The sequence below is a fragment of the Oncorhynchus mykiss genome, chromosome 12 (assembly GCF_057628025.1).
Source record: "Oncorhynchus mykiss isolate SJ-2025 chromosome 12, ASM5762802v1, whole genome shotgun sequence".
Lineage (NCBI taxonomy): Eukaryota > Metazoa > Chordata > Actinopteri > Salmoniformes > Salmonidae > Oncorhynchus > Oncorhynchus mykiss.
This window is the reverse complement of record NC_143033.1, coordinates 67,333,230-67,343,628: the sequence shown is the minus strand read 5'-3', so window position 1 is coordinate 67,343,628 and position 10,399 is coordinate 67,333,230. Positions and strand designations below refer to the sequence as shown.

The 10,399-nt window shown below is 40.5% G+C and overlaps 5 non-coding genes across 5 annotated transcripts; all 5 read left to right on the top strand.

Moving 5' to 3' along the window:
• Positions 1–486: 486 nt before the first annotated feature.
• trnas-cga (transfer RNA serine (anticodon CGA)) lies at positions 487–568 on the top strand. The gene has a single exon. It is a non-coding gene; the product is annotated as a tRNA-Ser (tRNA).
• Positions 569–790: 222 nt separating this feature from the next.
• On the top strand, positions 791–872 carry trnas-uga (transfer RNA serine (anticodon UGA)). Its single transcript has one exon. It is a non-coding gene; the product is annotated as a tRNA-Ser (tRNA).
• Positions 873–1,079: 207 nt separating this feature from the next.
• On the top strand, positions 1,080–1,161 carry trnas-cga (transfer RNA serine (anticodon CGA)). The gene has a single exon. It is a non-coding gene; the product is annotated as a tRNA-Ser (tRNA).
• A 5,148-nt stretch (positions 1,162–6,309) lies between these two features.
• On the top strand, positions 6,310–6,391 carry trnas-cga (transfer RNA serine (anticodon CGA)). The gene has a single exon. It is a non-coding gene; the product is annotated as a tRNA-Ser (tRNA).
• A 203-nt stretch (positions 6,392–6,594) lies between these two features.
• On the top strand, positions 6,595–6,676 carry trnas-uga (transfer RNA serine (anticodon UGA)). The gene has a single exon. It is a non-coding gene; the product is annotated as a tRNA-Ser (tRNA).
• The last annotated feature ends 3,723 nt before the right edge of the window (positions 6,677–10,399 follow it).

The window sequence follows — 10,399 nt, the reverse complement described above, 5'->3', positions numbered from 1 at the left end:
CTTCTGCTTTCTCCTCATCAATTTCCTTAGATTCCTGTGATGGCTAAGTGGTTTAAGCATTGTAATTGAAGTCCAATGTATTCTCCCTGTACAGTTTTCAACTCGCCTTAGTGGGCGATGATAAAGTCGACCTTTAATAATTGGGTCTATCTCCTTTGAATTTAAATTGTCCTTACTTTATGTGCTCGTCCCACGATTGAAGTGCTTGCTTAGAAAATAGCTTTTTTTTAAACTTTGCTTGAAAAAAAAAAATGGATTGAACCCTGCGAGCAGCGCTTTGACCATCCAGTCTTTATTTGTAACATGTCATTGGGGACTTGATATGGATAATGCTTGGACATGTCCTTTGATTCAAGTGCTCAGAATTGATCTTCCATGACAAAGGTTTCAAGTAGGTTCTTCAATAGCAATAATCTGGTCACTTTAGAGGTAAAATGGACAGAAAGAGATAGCGGACTGGTTAGGGGCCTGTAGGAAACAGGAGAAGCTGTGATGGCCGAGAGGTTAAGGCGTTGGACTCGAAATCCAATGGGGTCTCCCCGCGCAGGTTCGAACCCTGCTCACAGCGCTTTGACAAACCAGTCAAAGCGGTTTGCAACATATCATTGGAGACATGGATAATGGATAATGTGCTTAATGCATTGACTTGTCCTTACATTCAAGTGCTCAGAATATTTTTTCCTTGACAAACAGTTCAAATAGGCTTTTCAGTAGAAAGTCCAGTCTTTACAGAAGTAAAATGTACAGAATCAGATAGCCGACTGGTTAAGTTCTGGTTTTAATGTAGCAGGCTGTGATGGCCGAGTGGTTAAGGTGTTGGACTTGAAATCCAATGGGGTCTCCCCGCGCAGGTTCGAACCCTGCTCACAGCGCTTTCACAAACCGGTCTTTATTTGCAACTTGTCATTGGACTTGATATTAATGCATGGACCTGTCCTTTGATTCAGGTGGTCAGAATAAAATTCAAATAGACAAATAGTTCAAACAGGCTCTTCAGTAGAAGTCTTTACAGAATGCATGGATCTTTACAGAAGTAAAATGTACAGAATCTGATAGCCGACTGGTATTTAATGTAGCTAGCTGTGATGGCCACGTGGTTAAGGCGTTGGACTCGAAATCCAATGGGGTCTCCCCGTGCAGGTTTGAACCCTGCTCACAGTGTTTTGACAAACCAGTCTTTATTTGCAACATATCGTTGGAGACATGGATAATGGATAATGCACGGACTTGTCCTTTCATTCAAGTGCTCAGAATATTTTTTCCTTGACAAACAGTTCAAATAGGCTTTTCAGTAGAACGTCTAGTCTTTACAGAAGTAAAATGTACAGAATCAGATAGCCGACTGGTTAAGTTCTGGTTTCTTTTTTTTTTTTCAATTTAAAGTTTTATTAAGTTTTCTTGTTTTTCAATCAACCAACAAAACACATTCCACATTCACAGATGTGACAGGCTTTAAAAAAATAAAAAATTACAAAATAATAATACTTTTGAAAAAATAAAAATACAATTAAAATGAATGATAAAGTCAAATAAAAGCATTTATTTTTCTTAATCTATATATTTTCCTTGGTACATATATATATGTACATACATACGCACATATACATACACACACACCTACGCACACGTACTCAAAAACAAAATTAGAAAAAAAAAACATAACACTTGCAGCAGCACTATCAATGTTCTTATCAGCTATTTCAAGCATTCGCTGAGACGACGGGCCAATAATTCATTTTTAGGTTTTACAGTACCTTACACAACATGTATCTGCGCATTTCCCTAGTCACCCCGTTCACTCTGTCCAGTTTGAAATATAGTTGAATAGTGGAGACCAGAGTCTATCAAACTTGGGCTGTCTCTTGTGGAGGTCATAAGTGAGCTTTTCAAGAGGAAGAAAGTCAACAATCTGGTCAATCCACATTTTAAATGTAGGAGGGGTATTAGAGGCCCACAATAGAAGAATACATTTCTTAGCAAAGTATGTAATAGTCATAAGCAAATTTTCTCTGTCAGGATCAAGAACAAAGTCCTGCTGGGCATTAAGAAGATAGATACACGGGGTCATATCAAACTGTACCTCTAGTATTTTCTGTGCAGCAGTATGTACAGATTGCCAGAATCTGGCAATCTCCCTACAGCTCCAAAATACATGCATATAGGTTCCGCTTTCAGAGGTACATATTTTACAGTTAGGAGACATATCTGTTTTCATTCTATGGAGTCTCAAAGGAGTATAATAAAATTTGTACAAAAATTTGTAATTAGATTCTTTCATTTTTACACTGGTAGAGGAGCAGTATACCCTGTCGCAAACCTCCGCCCATAACTCATCACTGATAGCCAGACCAAGGTCCTTTTTCCCAGATAATTTTCAAAGGAGTAAAGGAGGAGCTTCCTTTCTCAGAAAGGAGTCTATAGATGTAAGATATTTTGCCTTTAATGGATTGTGCTGTGACAAGAAGGGTTTCAACTTCATTCAACTGAGTTCTAAACCTCCTCTTGGAGGTAAATGAGGAAATTACATGTCTAATTTGAAGATATTTTTTAAAAAAATGGGATCTTGGCACATCGAATTCACTGCAGAGCTCTTGAAAGGATTTCAGTGTAGTGGTTTTCTGATGAAATAGGTCTGAAAAGGTCCTGATTCCTAGAGTATGCCAAAGATTAAAGTTGGCATCCCTCAGGGCTTTTGGCAAGTCTGGGTTGCCTACTATAGGCGAGTGAGAACATATTTGGGAGGAAATGCCCAGGTATTTCTTACAGTCCCTCCACGCTAGTAGGGTGCTGTAAATCGCAAAGGTTTTGGCTATGTTGCCCACTTCACTAAAGTTATTAATGAATATAATTGAACTTAAGGGCAATGAACCACAGGATTGGGCTTCTATCTGAATCCACGTTGACTCTTGTCTGTTTGTGATCCATGTTAGCATGTTGCGGATTTGGGCAGACCAGTAGTACAGTTGAAGGGAGGGAAGGGCAAGACCACCTTTAGATTCCGGTTTTGATAAAGTGGAAAACTTGATCCTAGGTTTTTTATTGCCCCATATAAATTTGGTGATGCTTTGGTTAGTTGTTTTGAAGAAGGAAACTGGGAGATAGCATGGGAGCATCTGAAATAAGTAGTTTAGTCTAGGGAGGACGTTCATACGGATTACATTAATTCTTCCTACTAAGCTAATTGGGAGGGAGATCCAGGTTTGGAGATCGTTCTTGATTCGATCCAGGAGTGGAAGATAATTTTCCTTAAAAAGGCTATTCAGATCTGGTGTTATGAAGATCCCGAGGTATTGAAACCCGTGTGTTTTCCATTGGAAAGGACAAAGTGTCTTCATAGAGCTGGTGAGTGTAATATTGAGAGGGCAGACAGTGGATTTGTTAAAATTGATCTTGTAACCTGAAAACTTGCCATACTGAGCAATTGTGTCTAAAATGAGAGGGAGTGATTTCTCAGGGTTGGATATGTAGAGCAAGACATCATCCGCGTAAAGCGAAATCTTGTGCTGCAGGCCACCTGCAGAAACACCCATAATACTTGGATTGCTCCTTATCAGCTCTGCCAGAGGCTCCGCCCCCAACAAGTAGAGCAGGGGGGACAGCGAGCACCCTTGTCTTGTGCCCCGTTCCAGAGGGAATCTGTCCGAGTTCAGTCCATTAGTAGTCACCATGGCATTTGGATGAGAGTATAGTGATTTGATCCATTTAATAAAATTTGGGCCCATATTGAACTTTTCTAAGACTGAAAACAGAAAGCTCCACTCCATCCTGTCAAACGCCTTCTCAGCATCCAGTGAAGCCAGCAGGACAGGGGTCTTTTGTGCGTTTACTTGATCAATAATATCAAAAAGACGGCGAATGTTATCAGAAGAGTATCTGTCTCTAATAAATCCAGTTTGGTCCGCTTTTATTATTTTGGGAAGAAGAGTGTTTAGTCTCTTGGCGAGCAATTTGGTAATTATTTTATAGTCGAAATCCAACAAGCTTATGGGCCGGAAGGACGAGCAGGATAGGGGGTCCTTGTCCTTTTTTAGCAACACTGTAATGCGAGCTGTGTGCATTGAGTCTGGGAGAACTCAGTTTTTGCAAAAATCCTCCAGCATTGGCATGAAGATAGGGCTGAGCTGGGGCCAAAAAGCTTTGTAGAACTCTCTGGGGAATCCATCTGGGCCTGGGGACTTATTAGGTGGCATGGAGGTAATTGCCTCCAGGATCTCCTCAGGAGTGAAGGGGGAGTTGAGATCTTCCTGGTCGGTCTCTGATAGTTTAGGTAGCGAGATTCCCTCTAGGAAAGAGTGGAGTTCTGCCTCTGTGTGTTTTCTCTCAGAGGTATATAGTTTGCAGTAAAAATCATGAAAAGTTAAATTGATCTTTTTTGGGTCATATGTGACCTCGTCCTCTGCTGTTCGGATAGCCATGATTGTACGCTCTGACTGCTCCTTTTTTAATTGGTAAGCAAGCAATCTACTGGGCCTATTGCTATACTCATGGTATTTCTGTTTAGTAAAGAAAACTTTTTTTTTATCTCCCGAGTGTAGTCCAAATTCAGTTTGGCTTTGGCTGCTTTAAGATGACTCCAGGAGGTGCTGTCTAGGGATTGTTTATGTATTTTTTCACAGCATTCCAGCTCCCTCTCAAGATCTAGCCTGTGTGCTTCCATTGCTTTTTTCTTAGAGGAAGCATATGCAATTAGATTACCTCTTAGTGTGGCTTTAGCAGCGTCCCACATTGTGGCTGGAGAAACAGGAGTCTTTATTGTCTTGTGTGTAGTTGTCTATCCATGTAGTTACCAATGTATGGAACTCGTCATTTGATAGCATGGAGGTGTTGAATTTCCAGCTCTTTGACCTCGGGATGTTTTTGCAGAGGTCAAAGCAGAGGTGGACAAAGGTGTGATCTGAAAGTGCTATGGGTCCGATTGTACATGTGGCTGAATTTATGAAACGCTTTGGGATAAAAATGTAATCTATACGGGAGTAGGTGTTATGGACATTAGAGTAGTATGTATAGTCCATAGATGAGCTATTATTCTCTCTCCAGATATCTATCAGTCCCATCTCTTTAGTAAGAGAGTTCAACATCTTTGCAGATCTAGGATTTGTGGTGGGGACTTGAGATGATTTGTCTAGGGTTGGGTTAAGGGTACAACTAAAATCTCCGGCCACCACGCCAAAGGAGACACAATGCTCATTGAACAGGGTTATAATTTTTGACATGAAGGCAGGAGTATCTGTGTTAGGGGCGTATATGTTTAATATAGTAATTGGTTGACCATATAGTGACCCAGTTATCAAAATAAATCTCCCCTCCGGATCAGATATGTTTTTGTCAATTATGAATGGAACATTTTTATGGATAAGTATGGCTGTGCCTCTACTGTTTGATTTGAAAGATGAGAAATACACCTGTCCCACCCAAGCTCTGCGGAGTTTGGCATGTTCAGCATCACAGAGGTGTGTCTCTTGTAATAGCGCAATGTCTGCTTTTTCCTTTTTTAGAGCACATAGTATCTTTTTTCGTTTTATTGCATGCCCTAGACCATGGCACTTCCATGTCAATAGATTTAAGGTACTAGTCATCGTCATCGAGCAGTAATCAAACTTTAGTGCAAGTCATCGCTGGGTAAAAGTGGATAGTAATTACAGCTGCGTTCACATAAAAGGAAAATAAATGGTGTACATAAAATAATAATCTCTGAACACCCCAGCCGAGTTCCCAAACAACTCGACACCTCCCGTTGGATCTATTACCCCCCACCTCCCGTTGGACCTGAATTTCAATGGGGTCTCCCCACCCATGTTCTTAACTTGCTTGAAGCATATAGCCCACTTCTGCTTTATCCTCATCAATTTCCTTAGATTCCTGTGATGGCTAAGTGGTTTAAGCATTGTAATTGAAGTCCAATGTATTCTCCCTGTACAGTTTTCAACTCTCCTTAGTGGGCGATGATAAAGTCGACCTTTAATAATTGGGTCTATCTCCTTTGAATTTAAATTGTCCTTACTTTATGTGCTCGTCCCACGATTGAAGTGCTTGCTTAGAAAATAGCTTTTTTTTAAACTTTGCTTGAAAAAATAATGGATTGAACCCTGCGAGCAGCGCTTTGACCATCCAGTCTTTATTTGTAACATGTCATTGGGGACTTGATATGGATAATGCTTGGACATGTCCTTTGATTCAAGTGCTCAGAATTGATCTTCCATGACAAAGGTTTCAAGTAGGCTCTTCAATAGCAATAATCTGGTCACTTTAGAGGTAAAATGGACAGAAAGAGATAGCGGACTGGTTAAGGGCCTGTAGGAAACAGGAGAAGCTGTGATGGCCGAGAGGTTAAGGCGTTGGACTCGAAATCCAATGGGGTCTCCCCGCGCAGGTTCGAACCCTGCTCACAGCGCTTTGACAAACCAGTCTTTATTTGCAACATATCATTGGAGACATGGATAATGTGCTTAATGTCCTTTCATTCAAGTGCTCAGAATATTTTTTCCTTGACAAACAGTTCAAATAGGCTTTTCAGTAGAAAGTCTAGTCTTTACAGAAGTAAAATGTACAGAATCAGATAGCCGACTGGTTAAGGCCTGGTTTTTAATGTAGCAAGCTGCGATGGCCGAGTGGTTAAGGCGTTGGACTTGAAATCCAATGGGGTCTCCCCGCGCAGATTTGAACCCTGCTCACAGCGCTTTGACAAACCAGTCTTTATTTGCAACATGTCATTGGAGACTTGATATGGATAATGTTTGCTTAATGCATGGACTTGTCCTTTGATTCAGGTGCTCAGAGTATATCTGCATTGGTAAAGAGTTAAAATAGTCTCTTCAGTACAGAGACTGTTGTTTGTATTAGATTTATGATGTAAATTCTGAGAGACAGGTCGGTATGTCCTCAGACCTGAAACCCCATGGGGTCTCTCTGCTCTTTTTTAAATCTTATTCTCAGTGAATAGTCCACTTGTACTTTCTCTGCACATAGTTTTTTGACTTGCACATTAAACTTCCAACCTTCACAGCTTTGGAAAGGACCGAGGTTAATTGGCGCAATAAGAGCAAAATGTTGTGCCATCAAGTTTACCATTTTTCACCAATGATGTCTGTTTCCAAATCCCAATCCCTTTACTTGCATTCCAACAGCTGCAATGGCCGAGTTCTTTAGACTTTGGACCTGAATTTCAATGGGGTCTCCCCACCCATGTTCTTAACTTGCTTGAAGCATATAGCCCACTTCTGCTTTATCCTCATCAATTTCCTTAGATTCCTGTGATGGCTAAGTGGTTTAAGCATTGTAATTGAAGTATTCTCCCTGTACAGTTTTCAACTCTGCTTACTGGGCGATGATAAAGTCGACCTTTAATAATTGGGTCTATCTCCTTTGAATTTAAATTGTCCTTACTTTATGTGCTCGTCCCACGATTGAAGTGCTTAGAAAATAGCTTTTTTTAAACTTTGCTTGAGCGGGTCTCCCCGCTAAGCTATTGTCAAGTTTAGAGAACATGTACTGAGATGCTATGACGATGCAGCGCTTAACCTATAGTCAAATGAAGTGTGGCTGTTAATCCAGAGGATGTGGTATATTGAAAGATTGGTCTCCTACCTGTACACTCTTTCTTCTTTTAAAGTCTGGTGAAGTTAAATGGCCTTCCTGAGGTGGGTGGGATGGTGAAATGAAGGGGGAGAGAAGGGGGAACAGACATGCCATTCAGTCACTCAACACTTAAAATAAATGTCAGTGAAATACCTGTACAGTTAGTTTCTTTACAGAAAAATAAAAAGGGTATAATGTGTAGCTATAGTTTGTTGCTCTGTCTGGCCCAATTTTCTGCTATATGTATGATAAACTGATATGCTTCCCCGGAGACCGGGGTTGGTTGTCTTACGGTTTGGTTGTCACAGTGCTAATTACTCGCAATCTAAATGGAGCTGTGTAATATTTTTTACATTAAAATGTGTGAATTCTTTGAAAGAAGTCATCCACCTGGTCGATTCATGTCAGCATGACAAAATATTGAGGTGTTTTATGTTTTTCATATTTTTTTTAATGATTTAGTAAATGTTTGAATTATGGGAATATCAGTCAACACGTGCGTTTGTTGAAAAGGGGTCAAGGGAGAGAAACATTTGAAACATATTTATCTCGCTCTGCTGTTTGCATCTCGATAGCTGTCTCTGAAATGGCAAGGGGCTGAAGCTCATTGGATAGAACTCTAATTGCTAGGGGGCTTGCCCACATTGGTCTAAATGTAGGGAAAATTACACCACACAGATCCCAGTAAACAATCCCTTTTATACTATGGATTTAATGACTAATTGAGGTAATAGAGTCATTCTGCTCATAGGTTATGCAAAAAGCTTACTAGTCGCCAAAGTTCCGGAGCATGTCTTTAATTCAACCAAGAAAGCCTCCCGAGTGGCGCAGTGGACTAAGACACTGCACCGCAGTGCTATAGGCATCACAACCAGCCGTGATCAGGTGTACCATAGGGCGGCGCACAATTGGCCCAACGTCATCCGGGCCAAATCCAGGTCATGTGGTTTGGTAAGAAGAATGCCCTCTCCCCACAGGTGTGATTACTACCTCTGAGGGTTTAGAGCTTGAGGTAGTCACCTCATACAAATACTTGGGATTATGGCTAGACGGTACACTGTCCTTCTCTCAGCACATATCAAAGCTGCAGCTAAAGTTAAATCTAGACTTGGTTTCCTCTATTGCAATCACTCCTCTTTCATCGCAGCTGCCAAAGTAACCTTGACTCAGATGACCATCCTACCCATGCTAGATTATGGAGACGTAATTTATAGATCGGCAGGTTAGGGTGCTCTTGAGCGGCTAGATGTTCTTTACCATTCGGCCATCAGATTCGCCACCAATGCTCCTTACAAGACACATCACTGCACTCTATACTCTTCTGTAAACTGGTAATCTCTGTATACCCTTCGCAAGACCCACTGGTTGTTGCTTATTTATAAAACCCTCTTAGGCCTCACACCCCACTATCTGAGATATCTACTGCAGCCCTCATCCTCCACATAAAACACCTGTTCTGCCAGTCACATTATGTTATAGGTCCCCAAAGCACACACATCCCTGGGTCGCTCTTCTTTTCAGTTCGCTCCAGCTAGCGACTGGAACGAGCTGCAACAAACACTCAAAATGGACAGTTTTATCTCAATCTCTTCATTCAAAGACTCAATCATTGACACTTATTGACAGTTGTGACTGCTTTGCGTGATATATTGTTGTCTCTACCTTCTTGCCCTTTGTGCTGTTGTCTGTACCCAACAATGTTTACACCCTGTTTTGTGCTGCTGCCATGTTATGTTGCTACCATGTTGTTGTCATGCTGTGGTGCTACCATGCTGTGTTGTCATGTGTTGCTGCCATGCTCTGTTGTCGTCTTAGGTCTCTCTTTATGTAGTGTTGTGTTGTCTCTCTTGTCGTGATGTGTGTGTTTAGTCCTATATTTTTATAAAAAGTATTTTTTGAATTATCCCAGTCCCCATCCCTGCAGGAGGCCTTTTTGGTAGGCCGTCATTATAAATAAGAATAAGAATTTGTTCTTAACTGACTAGTTAAATAAAGGTTTTAAAAAAAAATAATAATAAAATAAAATGATTGTTGAATATCCTTTCCTAGGCTTCCCTCCAGGCCTGAGGGCACACACTTTCTAGTTGGCTTAAATTGAAGAAATGGCAAATAGGAGTGGCAACATCGTCTGCTATTATCCTCAGTAATTTTCCATCCTGTCAGACCCCGGTGGCTTGTCATTGTTGATAGACAACAATTATTTTTTCACCTCTTCCAAACTCACTTTACGGAATTCAAAAGTACAATGCTTGTATTTCATAATTTGGTCAGAAATACTTGGATGTGTAGTGTCAGCATTTGTTGCTGGCATGTCATGCCTAAATTTGCTCATCTTGCCAATGTGAAAATCATTAAAGTAGTTGGCAATATCAGTGGGTTTGACTTTTTGCCCAAAATTTAATTTAAGGTGTTCTAAAGCGTATTACTATCATTCTTTATCATTTGTTTTTGTTTCATAGTACAGTTTATTTGTATTTAGTTTAGTCACATTATTTCTCAATTTGCCAATCGGTTGTGCTGTCAGACTTATTTGCCATACCGTTTGCCTCATCCCTCTCAACCATACCATTTTTCAATTCCTCATCAATGGAAAAGGGATTTTACAGTCATTTTCTCAATGGGTGGGTACTTATTAGTAACTGGAATAAGCAATTTCATAACTGTGTCAAGTGCCGTGTCTGGTTGCGCCTCATTACACACCAGAGACCAGCAAATATTCTTTAAATCATCAACATAAGAATCACTACAAAACTTATTGTATGACCTCTGCACTATATTAGGCCTAGCCTTTGCAACTTTGGTTTTCCTAGATATGGCTACTATA